Source organism: Vipera berus, assembly GCF_964194415.1.
Source record: "Vipera berus genome assembly, chromosome: 5".
Lineage (NCBI taxonomy): Eukaryota > Metazoa > Chordata > Lepidosauria > Squamata > Viperidae > Vipera > Vipera berus.
In genome coordinates this window covers 44,860,565-44,880,804 of record NC_138207.1, presented here as the reverse complement: position 1 = coordinate 44,880,804, position 20,240 = coordinate 44,860,565, and the positions used below count along the sequence as shown (strand labels likewise).

The following is a 20,240-nucleotide window of genomic DNA, read 5'->3' as shown; positions in this document are numbered from 1 at the left end:
CTGAAATATAGAGAAAGGAGAAATTCAATTGCAGTTTATTTTATAATGGGATTTTTTTCCCCAGTCAGAGATAGGTCTTTGTATTTTGTCATTGGTCAGGGTTGGTGGTGATGGGGAGATAAACACTGTTCAGGATGTTGAACATTCTCTGCATTTTGAGATTGGCAGATGGAAATACAATTATGTCTGGTTTCAAGCTGTTGTATGTGGGATTGGGGTGAAATGCTGCTGAAGCAGAAGTGCCCTTAGAAGAAATTAATTTATTATAAGAAGATGCATGCTATGGTATAATAGATTCCAATTTTTTATTCTTTTTCCAAGGAGTACTAGCTAATGCGCTTTCCTCGTAAGACCTCTGTAAAACACTCCTATTATATTTTTTATAAATTATTGACAGGGAAACATGCTGGATTCAGTAGCAAAAAAGATGCTTCAGAGTGTGGGGTTGCATACATCATGTTTTGATTTCTGGGAATGGAGTTAAGAGATGATCTGACATGGGGAGCAAACACCAAAGTTGTGATGAAGAGAGCACAGCAGAGGTTATACTTCTTGAGAATTCTCAGGAAGCATAATCTCTCAAAGGACCTGTTGTTGGCATTCTACCACTGTACCATAGAGAGCATGTTAACCTATGGTCTCTGTGTGTGGTTTGGGAGTTGTACAGTCAGGGAAAAAACAATGCTGTCCAGGGTCGTAAAGACTGCGGAGAGAATAACTGGGTGTACTCTTCCTACTTTAGATCAAATCTATGCCTCCAGGTGTTATAAGAAAGCTGTGGAGATTGTGCAGGATTGCACGCACCCCGGAAATGATCTCTTTCAGCTTCTGCCTTCTAGAAGGAGGTATAGGGTCATAAAGACCAGGACCAGCCGCTTGAGAAATAGTTTTTATCCAAAAGCGGTTTTGGCTTTGAATGCAGCAGAATGCAGTTTCTGAGAGAACTTCTGTATTTAGTTTTTAGAGTGTTAGGGTGTTTTTAGGGGTTAAATGTGTATATGTGGAGTGGGTGGTATGTTGATATGTATTTTGTTGTTTTTGTTGGGTTTTGTGGGGTTGATGTGGATTTTTCAATTTTGTTGTTCTGTATGGGACAGTGACAATAAAGATTATCGTATCGTATTGTATCTGCAACTCGTTAAGACAAAGGTGACTTTTCCTGGGATTCTGCTGTGACAGAGCACATGCTTTGCAATATATTTTTGCCTGCACATCTAAAGCACTTCATAGCCCTAAAATTATTGCTTAATCACAATACTTCCATCCTGATTTTGCCAACATCTTTAAACAAATATGCCTATATATGTATGTATTTGTCATTTTAGTAATTGCTGATGGATCACTAGAGAAAACCAGTGATGACATTGGGAGTGAAGAGGATTTATATGAAGATTTCCGAAGTTCAAGTCATCGTTATGGCCACCCAGGTGGTGGAGGAGAACAACTTGCTATCAATGAGGTACTGCAGCTCTTAGTAACTAAGGCAAATAAAATACATTTCATGTTGTGCATTTTCTAGAAATTCATTTATCTCATGGCAGGACTTAAAATTGTAGCTTAAATGTATAGACTGATATCCTTATGAAACTGAAAACATATTTAAACATCCCTATCATTAACACTTCAAAAAGAAAATACTTAGTAACAATGCTTAAAACACCTCCCAGGAGAGATGGGTTCCACAATGCCAAAGCAATAAATGTCTAAACCTACCAGTGAGCCCATGTCACCAATTATAAAGCAGTCCTTTTAATAATGAAGTATCACCCATAAGTTCAAAGGAGTCAAGGGCCACATTTGGCATCCTTATCTTCTGAAGAATTACAGGAACATATCTCATAATTGGTGGAAGTGACATAAACATTTTTTTTATTTGATCTGTTTTTAATTTTTTGGAAGATTGGAGTGAAAGACCACTAGGTGTCAAATTGCTACCATGTAAAGTAGGCAATAGATAACTTTTCAGGAAAGGACATTTTATATTCTATCTGACTCATCTTGCTGGGAGGAGTTTGAAAAAAAAAATCTCAGTTTATTCTTGGATTGGCAAGCAGAGGAAAGTCAGTCCTTAAGACAATACTGTATGAATAACAATAACAACAATAATAATAAAGTTGGAAGGGACCTTGGAAGTCATCTAGTCCAACCCCCTGCTCAGGCAGGAAACACTATACCATTTCAGACAAATGGCTGTCCAGTCTCTTCTTAAAAACTTCCAGTGTTGGAGCATTCACAGCTTCTGGAGGCAGGTTGTTCCACTGATTAATTGTTCTAACTGTCAGGAATTTTCTCCTTAGTTCTAGGTTGCTTCTCTTTTTGGTTAGTTTCCATCCATTGCTTCTTGTCCTGCCTTCAGATGCTTTGGAGAATAGCTTGACTCCCTCTTCTTTGTGGTAGCCCCTGAGATATTGGAACACTGCTATCATGTCACCTCTCGTCCTTCTCTTCATTAGACTAAACACAACCAATTCCAGCAACCGTTCCTTATATGTTTTAGCCTCCAGTCACCTGATCATCTTTCCTGCTCTTCTCTGTACTCTTTCTAGAGTCTCAACATCTTTTTTGCATCATGGTGATCAAAACTGGATGCAGTATTCCAAGTGTGGCCTTACCAAAGAATTGTAAAGTGGTATTAACACTTCATGTGATCTTGATTCCATCCCTCTGTTAATGCAACTTTGTGTTGGCTTTTTTGGCAGCTGCAGCACACTGCTGGCTCATATTTAAGTAATTGTCCACTAGGACTCCAATAGTTGCTACTATTGAGCAAGGCACCACCTATACTATACCTGTATGTTTGGTTTTTCTTGCCTAAATGTAGAACGTTACTTTTTTCACCATTGAATTTCATTTTGTTAGATAGTGCCCAATGTTCAAGTCTGTCCAGATCTTCCTGTATCTTAAGCCTGTCTTCTGGAGTGTTGGCTATTCCTGCCAGCTTGGTGTCATCTGCAAATTTGATGGGTTCCCCATCTATTCCCTCATGAAGATGTTGAAGAGCACTGGGCCCAGAACAGAGCCCTGAGTCAATCAGTAAACCTAGCAATTTGCTGACCTAAAATTATTGCTTCATGATCATCATCTCCAATTAATAGCCTGTTTTGAATTAACTGATTGGTCTGTAGTGAGTATGATGTAATCTAGTAGATGCACAGTAAAGGGTTCTAAACATTTTGATATTTATCTGATGCAAGATTTACTTCAAAAATGGTGCTAAGATGCTTAGCTCTTCCATGAATGAATCTAAGTTGTGTATATATATATATATATATATATACTGTATATATATATATATATATATATATATATATATATATATATATATATATATATATATATAATGTTAAGTATTTGTCAAGGCTGTGTGTGTGTGTGTGTGTGTGTGTGAGATGGATTAAATCATTCTTGCTTCATATAAAAGGAAAATAACAGAAATTCTTGTGATATTATGTAGAGATTTTATGAGCAAAAGCTATATTCCTCTGATTTAATCACTACACCATATTGGTTCTCCAAATATATAATACCAAAATATCAAGCTAAGCTACCAAAATAATATTTGTCTTGTTATAGATAATACATACATAAAATCACACTTTTGGCAATTAAAAGATTAGAATAAAAGCATTGTATTCAGAAACATCACACAATTAATTAAGGAGCCAAAGTAAATGTCGATTCAAATGTCAATTCATGACATCTCTTCACTTCAAAATAATCATTTTCTTTTGCCTGCAAAATCCTCTTCATTGTTATTGACAAAGGTCTCTTAATTCAGTCTGAACTTTTAGCAAATGGAATAAAATCTTTCCAAGCTTGAGAAAAGGGACACTAATCCTAATATCTTGCATATTGCCTAATGTACCCTTGAGTTATTCCTATGAAATGGTTTCTAATAATATGAAGTACCAAATCTCTGAAATTTGCAATACTGGTTTCCTTCCATTTCTTGACTACAATGATGCAGTGACCTTGGGTATTTTTTTTCTTCCAAAGATTTTGACAGACATAACTCTGATATTGCTGGTACAGAGAGAGTAAACAAATCTTATTTATTTCTCTGAAATCTGATTTTCATCATTGGACATGATTATTATATATTTTTTAAAAAATTAGAGACTACCTTGTTTTGTTCCTTATTATGCATCATTACAGAATAATAATAATTTTAACAGGTTCAAAGCAAATCACAACATTAAAATAATTAATATCCCTTTTCCTGGCAATGTCCACAGAACAACCTTGACAGATCATCTAAATATTGAACAGGTGAGTACTGTTTATCTTCATGTGGGATCTGCTTCTATATTCACCACTCAGTTACCAGCAGCACATGATAAACCTATCATACAAGTCTTGGTACTTTATAAACAAGTATCTTCAACATAAAGAGGAAAGTTGGTGTTATTTTTTAAAAATGGTTCATCTGAGAGAAGGGTAAGGTTCTTTCCACACTAGCATTTTATAATGTCCTCTAGAGCAGGGCTTTTCAATTTTTCACCCATTGAACCACTTTTAGGATAAGACAATATCCGAGTACCACCAGTCCCCCAGCAAGGTGTCAAAAACTTGACCAAAAAAAAGGAAAAAAAATGATAAAATACAGGTAGTCCTCGACTTACAACAATTCACTTAGTGACTGTTTGAAGTTACAAGGGCACTGAAAAAGTGACTTATGACCATTTTTCACACTTATGACTATTACAGCATCCCCAGGGTTATGTGATTTACATTTGGATGCTTGGAAACTGATTCATACTTATGACATTCTGTGTCCCAGAGTCATGTGATCAACTTTTTGACAAGCGAAGTCAATGGCTGGGGGGGGGGGGCAGCTCATCATCCTTGGTGGAGCAGTGGGCTAATGCCTCCTTAAGTAACACCAGCTGCCTGCAATTAGTGCAGGTTCGCATCCCACCAGGCTCAAGGTTGACCCAGCCTTCCATCCTTCCGAGGTAGGTAAAATGAGGACCCAGATTGTTGTGGGCAATAAGCTGACTTTGTAATAATGCCGCTGCGGGGCCCCCCGAAAGCCCTAATAAGCAGGCATATACATAGAATGAAGGTTATTGCTAAGCACATTGATTTGTGCTTAAATTGTAAGCCGCCCTGAGTCTTCAGAGAAGGGCGGGATATAAATGGGATTAAAATAAAAATTAAAAAAAATAAAAATCATCCAGGTTGCAGGGTGCCTGTGTGTGGGGAATCCATGGGTCTCTGGTAGAGGGGGGTGGGACTGGCGTGGGTGCCTTCCTTCCCTCCCTTTCTCCCATTGTCCCTACATTTCTCTCCACATGTTCAAGGTGCTCCAGGTGAACACGGAACTCCACTGATGGAAAGGGGGCGGGCCCCCAATGCTCCCCCCCCGAGGTGAAGGGAAGCAGGGTGTCTTTGATGAGGAGACCAAAGTGAGGCGGTGGCGGGAGGAAGCTTGATGTAAGTAAAGATCACCTTCAGGCAGGCAGAGCTGAGACTGGCTTGCGCTGAGAGCCGCTGCAACCTCTCACCTTCCCGGCTGACAGGCGGGCTGGTTGGGCGGTCCAACCTGCTGCAGCCTTCCCGGGACCCCGGCCGCAGGGACCAGTGTCTCACACCCCTGCTTTCCTGAACATGGCATGCTGGGGCAGGCATGCACACTGTCCCGGGCAAAGCCCACTCTCTGCAGGGCCGTGTCGGCCAGCTGGCAGACACACTTCCCCCACAACCCCCTCCTCCACTCCCTCTGGGAAGGCGCGGTGGTCCCACCTCACCATGGTCACTCCTTCAGCCCTGGGGAGTGTCCTCTGGGAGGAAATAAAGTCACGCCCATGCACCGGCCTTGCTGCGTCGACCCCGTGCACCCAGGAGGCACTTTGGAGAACAGCTTACTTGTAAAGTAAGAAGAGTGGGGGAAGGGCAACATGAGAAGAAGTCAATCAGGTTGCTGAACAACGAGTCCCTGGGGAGGGCGGGGCCTCACTCTGCACCTGCGCTCTTGGCGCACCCTCGGTAGGGTTTTTGCAGGCTGCTGCCAAGCAGCATGTTTTCTGCAAGCAAGTGAGCTGGGAAAAAGCGGAGCAGGGGTGGAAGCGGGGGGAGGGAGGAAGGCGACGCCGCGTACCACCAGCCAGGTGCTCGCGTACCACCAGTGGTACGCATACCACTGGTTGAAAAGCCCTGCTCTAGAATTATTAAATCACGATGGTTACTTGAATACCCAGTGCATCAAACCAATCAAGCCCAATTAAACTCATTCTCTGGCCCTCCACCACAATTACATCTAGGAGGCCCGAAAACCCTTTGAACTTGACAGCCAAAGTGGCCTTGCCTTTGATGGCTACCTGGGAATTTTGGAAGTCAGTTAAAATGATGTTGGACAGCCTAAGGTTGGCCCACCTCTTGCTGCAGTTGCACACGAACCGGAAAGTCTCAAGTGAAATAATGGATACTCCTGAACCAGTGTCCAGTTCCATCCTGAAAGGAACGCCTTGCAGCTCGACTTGAAGCCAAAGTTTTGGTTTAAGTGGGCGGCAAGCTCCCATGTGGCAGACAATCCTGCAACTGGAGCAGAACCCTATTCTATGCTGTCCCAGTGCCCTGGTACCTCTCCTGTATGGCTCATCCAGTTGTCGGTCCTTGTAGTGACCTCTACAGAGAGCTGCAATGTGGCTGGATTTCCCATAGGCCTGATACGTGGCTGTCCGGAATCGGCAGTCTGCTTATTGCTGGCAGCCGCCACAGCCCAAAAATTGAAGGAAGGGAACTGCCTTGTAAGGGGGCTTCAGTTCCTTGTTGTGGTGCCACTGGATCTTGTCAACTATGTGGTTGGAGTCAATGTCTTCTTGATGTTTGGCGTCCTCATGTTGGCGGCTTCTTCATGTGGAGTGCTTTTGGTGGGCCACAATGCCTTCACGGCCCGGCGGCGGCTTCATCTGCCATAACTTCTTTTAAGGCTTCTTGGAGCAAGAGAGTTTTTGTTGGAGCTCTCTACTCCTTAGTCCACAGAGGAGACAATCTTGAAGACTTTCTTCCAAGTCTGAGAATTGGCAGAGGTGCAAAGCTTGTCTCAATGCTGCGATGAACTCTGTGGCCGTCTCGCCGGGTTGTTGTACTCACTGTTCGAAGGCATACCTCCAAGCTATCACCCACAGCTTCAGTTGAAAATGGTCACTGAGCCATTTCTTCAGGTCCGCATAAGTAATGGACTCCAGCTGTGCCAGTGCGACTAAGTTCTCTGTGATGTCGAATGTTGCAGGCCCACAGACACAGAGACGTGTTGCAGCCTTCAGGCCATCTTCGGTGATTTGGTTTACGTGGAGGTAGTTCTCTACTCTTGAAATGTAGGATGACCATCTTTCTGGGTGTGTGACATTGAATTCCTCAAGCTTTCCGACCTTTGACATGGTTAGACGTCTTCGCGGCTTGTGTCTCGCATTGCCTCGTGCTGCTTCTTCTTCATAGGCCCTGGAACTGGTCCACAGGGCGGGGTGGTCTCTAGTGTGGCTTGCTAAGCAGATCAAGGGGGGGGGGAAACGCGGTCCCTGCCAAGCTCTGTGCTGGCCTCACCCCTAGTGACTTCAAGCTCTTTCAAAGAAGCATCATCCCATCCTCGTCGCCAGTGTTGTATAGCCAGTTCTTTGCAGGCAATAAGCGAGATGGAAGGTTGCAAACAGGAACATGCTTTATTTAGGCAAACAGAAACAGAACTGAAACAGAGGCTGCTGTGCAGCTACTTATATGGTTGGCCACTAAGGAACCCATTCCCGCCCCAAATCATCCAATGATCTTCTTGGAGACATGAAGTCTGGCTTAGCCAGTGACTGTTACACAGACACACCATTGAGCAACCTTAAGCAGCATTCAAACAGACACGTGAAACAGTTCAAGTAAAAATCCCAATACATTACACCATTGGCCAAAGAATTTTGACTTGCAGGGTCCAGGAGGAGAGCCTTTTCTGGTGTGACCCTGCCTTCAGAAATATTCGCCCATTGGAGGTGAGATCTTCCCCCATACTCATGGCCTTCTGGTGGCCCAACGGGCCTACTGATAGGATAGAGAAGAGGTGGGCGGTAAAAGGTAAAGGTAAAGGTTCCCCCGCACATGCGTGCTAGTCGTTTCCGACTCTAGGGGCCGGTGCTCATCTCCGTTTCAAAGCCGAAGAGCCAGCGCTTGTCCAAGGACGTCTCCATGGTCATGTGGCTGGCATGACTAGATGCCAAAGGTGCACGGAACGCTGTTACCTTCCCACTGTAGTGGTCCCTATTTTTCTACTTGCATTTTTACGTGCTTTTGAACTGCTAGGTTGGCAGAAGCTGGGACGAGTAACAGGCGCTCACTCTGTTACGCGGCACTCAGGATTCGACCCGCCAAACTGCCGACCTTTTGATCGACAAGCTCAGCATCCTAACCCACTGAGCCACCGTGTCCCTTGAGGTGGGCGGTATAGAAATGTAATTAATTAATTAATTAATGGCATGTTAAGGTACCAAAAGCTTCTCCTTGTTTTAGTTGCAATATATTTCAATATATTTCTATCTACATCTGCAGAAAAGCATCTAGTAATTTATGTATATCTTATGTGCGTGTGTATATAGCTATATTGTGAGAATGATATGACATCCATTTCTGCAGCTCTCCTGGAAAGCCTCATGCCCACCCTTTCTCTAGTTGCTAAGGATTGCCTGTATCCTAGCTACAGTGCTTAGCAAATAGCCGACAAGCTCTTTGGGAAGCCAGTCCAACTGCTGAGATCCCTGAGTTCCAGCACACAGAGGCTTCCTGCTACAGGAGCTTCACTCAGCTAATGCAATGAGGCAGCTCTTTTCTGGAAGATAAAATGAAAAGCTGATGATTTGCTGAGATAAAACAAAGATAAGAATTTCTTGGAAAGGGAAGACAGCGTTCCAGCATGTGCATGCATTATGCTTGAAAGTTGATAATAATGGTTGCAGGAAATTGATTAAGTTTTGCTTTCTGAAAGCTGACTCCATTGTTTGTACCCTCCCCCCCTCTTCCTTGGCTTTCCTTCCAGAGACAGTGCTGCTAAGCTGCTAAAATATTGTTTTTCTAGAGCCAGAGCTATTGTCAGCATGGCAAAGGGATCTAATCAGAGCAGGCACCGATGGAGTGCTCTTCACACATTCCTCCGGTGCAATATGAACCCGGACACTCAACGTGTGGTGGTGTTTGTCATTTTGCTTTTTCTCATCATCATTAACGTTGTGCTTATGTTTCTTCTGGCATTTTACTGAGAAGCAGGACTGTATGAGGGCTTCCAAGATTAATCAGCAGATCAGCTCTTCCTTGTCTGATTCTGGTTTGGCATCTCTTCTGTCATAACTGTCTACCTGCGCCTGTCTCCTGTTATTCATCAGCACGTTGTCTCCCAGCTCACCCTGTTCCTCTTGCCTATCCTTCTGCAAGGAAAAAAGACTGCAGCTAGATGGTAAATTGAGCAGGTGCCAATAACTTCTGGATGGATCCCTACATTGCTGAATGCAGAGGTGCTCCCCCTCTTTGGCGAGTGGGCTTTAAAGTGCCCAAAGGCTGGGTCAATGGGTTTTTTAAGGAGCACTTAATTGACGAACTATTACACAAGAAAATGGCTCTTTGTCTGCAACTACTGTAAGAAAACCTCAAACTGCTAGAACCAGGACTGCTTTATAATTGAGACTATTGGGCCTCTGAGAATATATGTGCAGAAATATAAGTAATGCTCAATTAGCTGTAATGGATTAATGATGGATCATTAGAGTACATTAGGAATCTGTGTTTACAACTGACAGCTGCACTGTGGAATGTATGTCTTCAATGGTGATTATCCCATTCTCTTAATTATTTTAGAGCATTTGTGTGTAGAAGGGCATGAACAAAATGACCAGTGGGAACTTTGGACACAAAAGTGATTTCTTTCCCCTTTTTCTCTAGCAAAAAGGCATAATAGCTGAAACAAGCCTTCTATAATATGGAAAAATCATTTTTTTAAAAAAATAATGATATATTTTTATTGCCTACTTAGTTCCATTCAGAAATTCAGACATTGATGTATAAGTGTATAGGAGAAAGGTAAGGAAGAGGATTTGGACTTTATCAGCAAAAGCCATTAATTCTTCAACAAATACTTCAAGTTCAAAATAATCCTGCAGTAATGTTAAATGGAAAATATGAATGTGCTACTTGTTATCAAGCCTTTGAATAAATCCTCCAATCTCTAGAAACTCAACAACCCCCTTCTTAGCCTAAAGTTACTAAAAAAACTATGATATCTTTTTGTTTGATCCCATGTTTGCTAATGGAACTACTGTTTTTTCCTAGGAGTTCAGCACTGATTCTAAAAGAACTGAAATCCAGTGCTAAATGCAATTTTTCTCTGTTTTTTTATAATATAGGCTAGACTTATATTATTCAAGAAGTAGTGAAATAATCAATGACAGATGTGAAGGTAGAGCAGGGGGAACCAGAATTTTATTGGTAGTCATTGCTATTAAAATCTTGAATTATGAAATAAGGAATAAGCTGACTTTGTAATAATGCCGCTTGGGGTGTGTGTGAAAGCCCTAATAAGCAGGCATATACATAGAATGAAGGCTACTGCTAAGCTTGTAAGCCGCCCTGAGTCTTCGGAGAAGGGTGGGATATAAATGGAATTAAAATAAATAAATAAAAAAATACAATGTATAAGATAAGGTATTCAGAACAAAGCCTTTTCTCCTTCCAGACATTAAACATTGTATGATAAGACTTTACTACAAAAAACAAACAAAAACAAACAAACAAAAACGAACCTATGACAGGTTCTTTGTTGAGGATGAGCAGAACTTTGAAGAAAGTTACAGATCAGAACAACAAAAAAATAAAATCAGGACCCCCGATGTTGCAAGTTGCAGTAGGGGTGGCATAGCAAAAGAAGCTGGAAGGGCAAAGGAAGTTGGTTTTATTTTTGAGCACACAATACTAGCTACTAAGTACATTTAATTGATACCTTGGCAATAGAAAAAGCAGTCTAGCTTATCTTCCTGCAAAAAATAAATAAATAAATAAAGGACTGTTTCCTTGGATATCTTCACGAAATGTAATTGTGGCTTTATCAAATTGTTAGCTATATTCCATGGATGCCCTAAGGCTCCTAGAGAACAGGCCAATCTGTGGCTTGAAGCTAAATATTCAGAAGTACTATGCTGCTGGAGCTTAGTTTTTGTGGTAGTGTGAGCAAGACCCAGGAGTAAACAGAGCCTCTTTCCTTGCCTTTATGTCCTGCCTGGGGACTCACAAACTGCATGGAGGATATGATTAGGGAGAAACATTTTGCAGGGAATTTTAACTCTGCTGATGAAGGGCCTTAATCTCTGTGGTGTATTCCATTCTATCTGTGAGTATAAATTTGTGAGTATCAAATTTGCAGACGACACCAAACTGACAGGAGTAGCCAACATCCCAGAAGGTAAACTCAGAATCCAAAAAGATCTTCATAAACTTGAACAATGGTCCCTATCCAACAAAATGAGTTTCAATGTGGAGAAAAGCAAAGTCTTACATTTAGGCAGGAAAAACCAAAGGTGCAAAAACAGATTGGGTGAGGCCTGGCTTAAAAATAGTAACTGTGAAAGGGACCTTGGCGTCTTAGTGGACGATCACTTGACTATGAGCCAGCAGTGTGTAGTAGTAACCAAAAAAGCAAATACAATCCTGGGTTGTATAAACAGAGGCATAGAATCAAAGTCACATGGAGTATTAGTACCACTTTATTAAACCCTAGTAAGACTACACCTGGAACACTGCAGCCAATTTTGCTCATCACATCACAAAAAAGATATTGAGAGTTTGGAAAAAATTCAGAGAAGAGCAACTAAGATGATCAAAGGCCTGGAGACTAAAGCATAGGAAGAACAGTTACGGGACTTAGGTTTGGCTAGTCCAAAGAAAAAAAGAAATAGGGGAGACATAATAGCAGTGTTCCAGTATCTGAGGGGTTGCCACAAGGCAGAGGGGGTCACATTATTCACCAAAGCACCAGAGGGAAGGACAAGAAACAATGGTTGGAAACTGATCAAAGAGACAAGCAACCTGGAATTAAGGAGAAACTTCCTGACAGTGAGGACATCAATCAATGGAACAGCTTACCCCAAGAAATCATGGTCACTCCATCACTGGAGATTTTAAAGAAGAGACTAGACAGTCACCTGTCTTAGATGATATAGGTTCTCCTGCCTGAGCAGGAGGCTAGACTAGAAGACCTCCAAGGTCCCTTCCAGCTCTATTCTACTCTACTCTACTCTACTCTACTCTACTCTACTCTACTCTACTCTACTCTACTCTACTCTACTCTACTCTACTCTACTCTACTCTATTCTATTCTATTCTATTCTATTCTATTCTATTCTATTCTATTCTATTCTCCCCCTGCCCCCCACCTGGGCTCTAGAACTACTTCAAAGGAAAATCTGGTCTACAACCAACTGCCATGGGAAACAAAGACTTTCATTAAAAAATAAGAAAGGTGGCTGGAAATGAGTGCATCGTTTTGAAATATTTCAAGCTAGTCTGGAGGGATTTGAAGGTAGCAGGAAGAATATAGGTGATCCAGTGGGAAGATGGAAAGTAACCCTGCAAAGAGGAAAGAACCAAGAACTACTGAGGTAGCAGAAAGCAATGGGTGAGAAAAGCTGTAAGGCAACCTGAGGGAACAAAGACAGGTTAGTAAGGGTTTAGTAAAGTAGAGCTACAGTAGGAAACAATTGTACTTTCAAAGAAATGTGATTATAAGAGAACAACAGAGTTGGAAGGGACCTTGGAGGTCTTCTAGTCCAACCTCCTGCTCAAGCAGGAAACACTATACCATTTCAGAGAAATGGTTGTCCAATCTCTTCTCAAAAATCTCCAGTGTTTTGGAGCAACCACAACTTCTGGAAGCAAATTGTTCCACTGATTAATTGTTCTAACTGTCAGGAAATTTCTCCTTATCTCTAGGTTGATTCCTTCCTCGATTAGTTTCCATCCATTGCTTCTTGTCCTGCCTTCAGATGCTTTGGAGAATAGGTTTACCCTTTCTTCTTTGTCGCAGCAACTGAGATATTGGAACACTGCTATCATGTCACCCCTAGTCCTTTTTTTCATTAAACTAGGCATACCCAATTCTTGCAACCATTCTTTGTTGGACTGTGTTGGCTTTTTGGCAGCTGCAGCACATTGCTGGCTCATATTTAAATTATTGTCAATATTGTGGTTGAGAAGAATGTTCTAATATTGTATTTAGAAATAAAATCAAGAGTGCAGCGTTACTCCATCTGCTCAAATATAAGTCAAAATGAATTGTATGGAACTCCTACTACATGAATATAAGATTGCAGCTTACATGTGGTTTTGTCCTGGAATAGTTATAATTTGAAGAACCCTGGTAAAGGTTTTCATACTGTAATTATACAGCTATAAATACATTGCAGATGTGTAGGGGAGACTTTCTGTTCCTGGGCTTCTTATAATAAAAACTCATAGATAAGCATTGTATCTACTCTTCCCCCATTGCTCCCATATTCAGTATTCAATTTTGCCCAAAGATATCTATGTACAAATTGCATTTATCTCCAGTTTGGCCATGTAAATCAATCCATGTTCACAGATTTATTTGGTTTATTTTCCATATGTTTGAACAGAGCTTTAGTGCAAATATGTATGTTTGCAGCAAAGTATAAATATCTGCAAGAAAGGAAAATTGTATATTTTCCATAATTAAACTGTTCTCAAGAGCTTCTTATTTAGATTATCCTCTGTACACTTTCCAGTGTGTAAAAGAATACTGAGTCAATTAGTTGCTGATTTTAGTCATTATTTAAGATTAAAATCTATAAAGGGGTATCTATAAAGGGGGCTTCCTGATTTATTCTGCAACCTAAGGGAAGTTTGTTTTGAAATGAACAAATGATGCTGTAAGAAATATTTGAAATGGCTGTTATTGTTAGCTAAAGGATTCACAGCATGGCATTAATCATAGGCAGAATGAGAAGCATAAGAAGCATATACAAGATGGTTGTTGACTTAGAACCAATTGTTTAAGGACTATTCAGAGTTACAGTGGACTCAAAAATGTTACTTACAACCTGTCCTCAAAGTTATGACTGCTGTATCACACCCACTGTAATGTAATTACATTTAGGATGCTTGGTAACAGGCTAACATTTATGACTGATTGTTGAGTCCTGCAATCATGCGATCACATTTTGCCATTTTCCAGCAAAAACTGGCCATTTGAATAAGCTTGATTTGGACTTCTGACAATGCTTAACAACTGTGGTGACTGTTGTAAAAATTATCATAAAATTGAATCTGGTCACATAGTGACCAGTCACTTATGACTGCAACAACTTACAACTGAAATTCCAGGTTCAGTTGCGGCTCTATGTCAGGTACCTGTGTGTTGGTACTTTTCATGAGCATACAAAGCTTTGAATAAAGTTCCCTAAAATTATTTTGAAATGCTGGTCTGATTCTGAAAAGCTGTAGATATTCCAGCATTCCCAAATATTCAGCATTTTCTGTTTACATTTTTGTTGTTCGGTCAGTTCTGACTTTTTGGGGACACAATAGACATGAGTTCAGAAGGAAACTTTCAGAAACTGCTTCCTTGAATTCTTGTATGCTCATGCTTTTGTCATCACTGGTAATGTCTATCTACCTTATCTCTTCTGTTGGCCTATTTTTTATTGCCTTTGATTTTTCCAGGTCTAGGGGTTTCTCCGTTGACTCTTGGTATTATATATTGTGCCCTAAACTTTTAAGCATTGACTTTGTTATTAGCACTTCCAATGAGGAGTTTTGTTTCACTTCATCTAGTATGAAATGATTTGTTCTTTCTACATGCCAAAATATTTTCAACAGGTTTCTCCTGCAGTCTCCATTCATTCAACCTTCTGATGCTCCAACTTGCAAAGCTTTGTGCTACATAGAGAAAAGCTGTGGTCAGTTTATATCATTCACTTAATGTCTTAGTATTTTAATGTTTTTTTTCTAGATTCCTCATGTTCTTTCTCCCAAGCAGCAGATATATCTTTATTTTATGGCTAGAATTACTATCCCTATACATTTTTGAGCCTAAAAATCAGGACTTTGGGGAAAAAATTGGGACTTTGGGGGAAGAAATAGTGTACTGAAGACAGGTCTGCTAAAAGCAGAGCTGTCCACTATGGCTGAGTGAAGAGTGGGCAAGTAGACTGGTTCTTTGTAATTCCTCTCTGGACAAAGAGAGGACTTGAGATCACCCATATTGCTCCATACAGTTGCTCCTTGCAAGGAGACCCCAACCTATCTCTGGCATGTTTATTGCTTTGGGGGATAAGGGAATAGCCATCTTTCTCAAACAATGGTTGGCGCCTTTAAGGTTCACTTAGTTCCTTTTCTAATAAATTTTGGAAATTGCTTGTTAACTGCTCTTTAGCTATTAGCAATATTTAGATTGAGAAATCTGAAAAAGACTGGTGAATTTTTTTCCATCTCATTAATCTAGTTTAGACATACACTAAATATTTTATTGCATGTTTACTGGATACCTTGGGACATATTTAAGAAAGACTGATGGTGAATTTCATTATGATGGAATTGTAAAATTACATGGGGAGAAAACATGTACTCCAAGGTTTTGGACTTGTCCTATTATTTGTTGTTATATTTTTAAATTCATTGATAACAACGTTAGAAAGATTGATATCATTTAAATGTGAATATATATAAGGGACGCGGTGGCTCAGTGGGTTAGGACGCTGAGCTTGTCGATCAGAAGGTCGGCAGTTTGGCGGGTCGAATCCCGAGTGCCGCGTAGCAGAGTGAGCGCCTGTTACTCGTCCCAGCTTCTGCCAACCTAGCAGTTCGAAAGCACGTAAAAAAAATGCAAGTAGAAAAATAGGGACCACTACGGTGGGAAGGTAACAGCGTTCCGTGCGCCTTTGGCGTCTAGTCATGCTGGCCACATGACCACGGAGACGTCCTCGGACAAGCGCTGGCTCTTCGGCTTTGAAACGGAGATGAGCACCGGCCCCTAGAGTCGGAAACGACTAGCACGCACGTGCGGGGGAACCTTTACCTTTACCTTTTATATTTTTGAACTTTATTCCAATGTTTTGGCATTCATATGATGTGAAGAATTATGGATTTGCTGAATAGCAATTATTCTTTGATGTTAGAAAGACAGTATGAACCAGAGGATCACAAACTTTATCCATTTTTTGTTTACTTTTCCTTTTTGTTCATGGAGGCAATAAAAATTGGGAAAAGTATATAGAACATGACTTCTAGGATTCTTTCTAGCCACTTCACTATGAGTGGCTATAGGAAGCATCTGTATTTTTCCATTTAGCATTACTCTCTCTGTCTTTCGAATTTTATACTAGGGTTGTACCTATGTTTTTTGTGCTGGTGGCACAATGGTTAGAATGCAGTATTGCAGGATAATTCTACCCACAGTCTGGAATTTGATCCTAATGGGTTCCATCCTTCTGAGGTTGGTAAAGTGCGGACCCACATCCTCTCATGACTATTAAGAAAGGATATTGGGCCAATGAATTGTCCTAAGAATGCAGCATGTTCAGGCCCCATTCATTAGGTATTAATATTTGCTAGGCTATCTCTGTGTATGGGGACATATTAACAGGTTTTGCTGGGAAAGAGACCATTATTACTTGCTGCTTAAAGTCACTTTGAGAAACATTAATATGGTGTAATTTCAAATACTGTAAATAAATGAAATGAAACAAGCATGAGCAGACAGTATTTAGCCTTTAAAATTTATATTAAAAATTGCAGCTATTTTCATTAGGATGGGAACCAGGAAAGACTTTTCTGCTGTGGCATCCTTTCTTTGAACCATCATCTCCCAAGAAGAGATTAGCCCTGAATCTATTGGCCTTCTGGAAGACCCTGAAAACTTGGTTGGGGATCCTGTGGAAAGATGGAGTCCCCCAAAAAGCTGTATTGTGTGCAAGAGTCTAATTGAAGTCTCTCGTGTTTTCTGGTTATAGTTTCTAATTGTTTTAATAATTTTATTATAATTGCTAGACAGTTGTTTGCTTTTGCATTTATATTGTGTATGCTGCCTAGGGTCACAGGTGAAATGGGTGGCTACATAAATTGAACAAATAAACAAACCACTGTAAGAATAATACATTGAAATAGTTTTACTGTAGTAAACAATAGGAATACATAATATGCTTGTGAGATTATTTTTAAAGCCTTCATTCTTTTCTAGAAATATTCTGTGGAATGAATGGATATTCTAGTGCAACCTAGTATTCACTAACAGGAAGGCTCTGTGATAATATGCTTAATTTTCATGATTTGCTTATAAAAATTAATTTGGAAGTAAAATGAAACAATTGTCAATTTGCATCAGTTTAATCAACTGTGAGATCAAAAAAGGTGTAGTGTAAAAATAATTCCTTCATTTTGCTTATAAAAGTTGATTCTTATAATTGTAATCTTGACTCCTAAAAATGAAGATATTGCTGTTACAGTATATGATTGCAAAGGCATTCTGCAGGTTTTTCTTACAGTACTGACACCAGAAATGTGGGTAGATTCCTTGGAGAAGTGCACCCAAATACACACACACAGCTTATTGCTGTAAATCCCCAAATGTGGATCAATGAAATAGAAAATTTTATTCTTAGAAGGGCTGTGTAGTCATCATCATCAGGACTGCATTGATATGAGCTTCTTTGGAAAAAAGAACTCCTCAGATTAATTTGATTTACCTATTATATATGAATTTCAAATATTTCTTTTCTGGGGAAGAAAAGAATATATGCTGGCAACCCAGATTTCTGACTTCAGTCTAGATCCCTTCTTGTCCCCTCTCATATCAGCTGATTGATGGTTGGATAAATGCAAGCAGGAATGAAGTCTGTGTTTAGCACTAAGTCTTTCCCATAAAAAGAAAAATTGAAAAATGCTTACTGTTGCATACTTGTAGACTCTTAATTAGCAGTTCAATGCAAATTTCTGCTATCTCTTTAGCAGAGGCAGGTTTTCATCATCTTCTTAATTCAATTATTCGCAAGAGCACACCTAAAGTCATAAAGAATGATTATTCAACTATTCTTTCTCAGCTGGGCCACTCATCCTGAACAGAAATGCAAATATGCTGAAATTTTTGTCACAAGAATTTTGGGGTAATTTTAGTCCAGCATAAGGCTTCAAAATACATGCGAACAGCCTTCCAGCATTCCTGAGCTTCTATAACCAGAGGAAATTATGAAATGAGAGTCCCAGATGTTTACAAGTATTTGGTATGTGTAGTGATTGTTATTTTGTTAGAATAATCTTTAGTATTTTAAATGCCAAAGACATTACCGTTTCTGGTTTTTAGGATGCAGGAGATGGGAATCTGTGATCCTATATTGACGAAATTGTAAAATAATTCTAAAATAATGTATACAGAGTATATATAGTATATACATTATACAGGTTTGGGGGTTCATCTGATCTCCAGAGGGACAGTGTTTCAAACAGCATGTGACAGAAAATACTATTTTCCTGGGTCCCCCTGATGGAACTCTTTAACAGAAATTCAGTAGCATATCCCTCCGGCCAGATCCGATGGTATGAGTAGACAAAATCAGCTACTATCAAGGTAACAGTCAGATAAAAGAAACAGAACATAACCCAAGAAAATGTCTCAGACGAAACTGTCCCTTGTTTATTCTCATGGTGATAAAGGGAGGGAGAGGGGAACTGCATTCCGACTTGAAGATACTGTTACAGTAAGTTTATAGTAAAGGTAGTACTGGCTGGCATGACTTTGGTTTCCTAGTATGGTCTACCTTGAAGAGCTGCCTTCAGAGGACAATTCTCAGCCAGGTGAATAAACTCAGATACAGTGGTGATGTGGGTGCCGTTGCAGGACCTAAATAATCAGGTTAAGGATAGATCATGAAAAATATTTAGGTGGTCATTAAGAGTCAAAACAACTTGATGACAAATGATCAATCAGTTTTTTTTGTAATATAGGACAGTCTAAATACTATTTGAAATATTATTTGCCTCAATTCTAGAAATATATATATTCTGTCAGCCATATCCTTCAGCTATCTATTCCAAGCTGAATTTCACTTTGAGGAAAGAGCAAACATTTTAATTTCTGAATCATAATTTGGTAATGACTTTATTAGGATTAACTAACAGTTTTCATGATCTCCAAAATTCTTCATTATGTAGGATGTTACAAAACATACAGGTGAAACTTGAAAAATTAGAATATCGTGCAAAAGTTCATTTATTTCAGTAATGCAACTTAAAAGGGGAAACTAATATATGAGATAGACTCATTACATGCAAAGCAAGATAGTTCAAGCCATGATTTGTCATAATTGTGATGATTATGGCGTACAGCTCATGAAAACCCCAAATCCACAATCTCAGAAAATTAGAATATTACATGCAATCAATAAAACAAGGAGTGTACATAGAACAATATCGGACCTCTGAAAAGTATAAGCATGCATATGTACTCAGTACTTGGTTTGGGCCCCTTTTGCAGCAATTACTGCCTCAATGCGGCGTGGCATGGAAGCAGCACTGCTGAGGTGTTGTGGAAGACCAGGATGCTTCAATAGCGGCCTTCAGCTCTTCTGCATTGTTCGGTCTCATGTCTCTCATCTTTCTCTTGGCAATGCCCCATAGATTCTCTATGGGGTTCAGGTCAGCCGAGTTTGCTGGCCAATCAAGCACAGTAATCCCACGGTCATTGAACCAGGTTTTGGTGCTTTTGGCAGTGTGGGCAGGTGCCAAGTCCTGCTGGAAAATGAAGTCAGCATCCCCATAAAGCTCGTCTGCAGAAGAAAGCATGAAGTGCTCCAAAATCTCCTGATAGACGGCTGCGTTGACCCTGGACTTAATGAAGCACAGTGGACCAACACCAGCAGATGACATGGCTCCCCAAATCAACACAGACTGTGGAAACTTCACACTGGACTTCAAGCATCTTGCAGTGTGTGCCTCTCCATTCTTCCTCCAGACTCTGGGTCCTTGGTTTCCAAATGAGATGCAAAAGTTGCTCTCATCAGAAAAGAGGACTTTGGACCACTGAGCAACAGACCAGGTCTGTTTTTCTTTAGCCCAGGTAAGACGCTTCTGACGTTGTTTGTTGTTCAGGAGCGGCTTGACAAGAGGAATACGACATTTGAAGCCCATGTCCAGGATCCGTCTGTGTGTGGTGGCTCTTGATGCACTGACTCCAGCCTCAGTCCACTCCTTGTGAAAGTCCCCAACACTTTTGA

General features: G+C 40.3%; 1 protein-coding gene across 2 annotated transcripts in view; it reads left to right on the top strand.

Annotated features, from left to right (window-relative positions):
• Positions 1-1,351: 1,351 nt before the first annotated feature.
• The window catches only part of ARHGEF4 (Rho guanine nucleotide exchange factor 4), a 37,741-nt gene continuing 18,852 nt past the window's right edge, over positions 1,352-20,240 (top strand). For both annotated transcript variants that reach the window (XM_081330131.1, XM_081330130.1), the window contains exon 1: positions 1,352-1,459. The gene's annotated coding sequence lies outside the window, so the exon portion shown is untranslated. The remainder of the gene's footprint in view (positions 1,460-20,240) is intronic.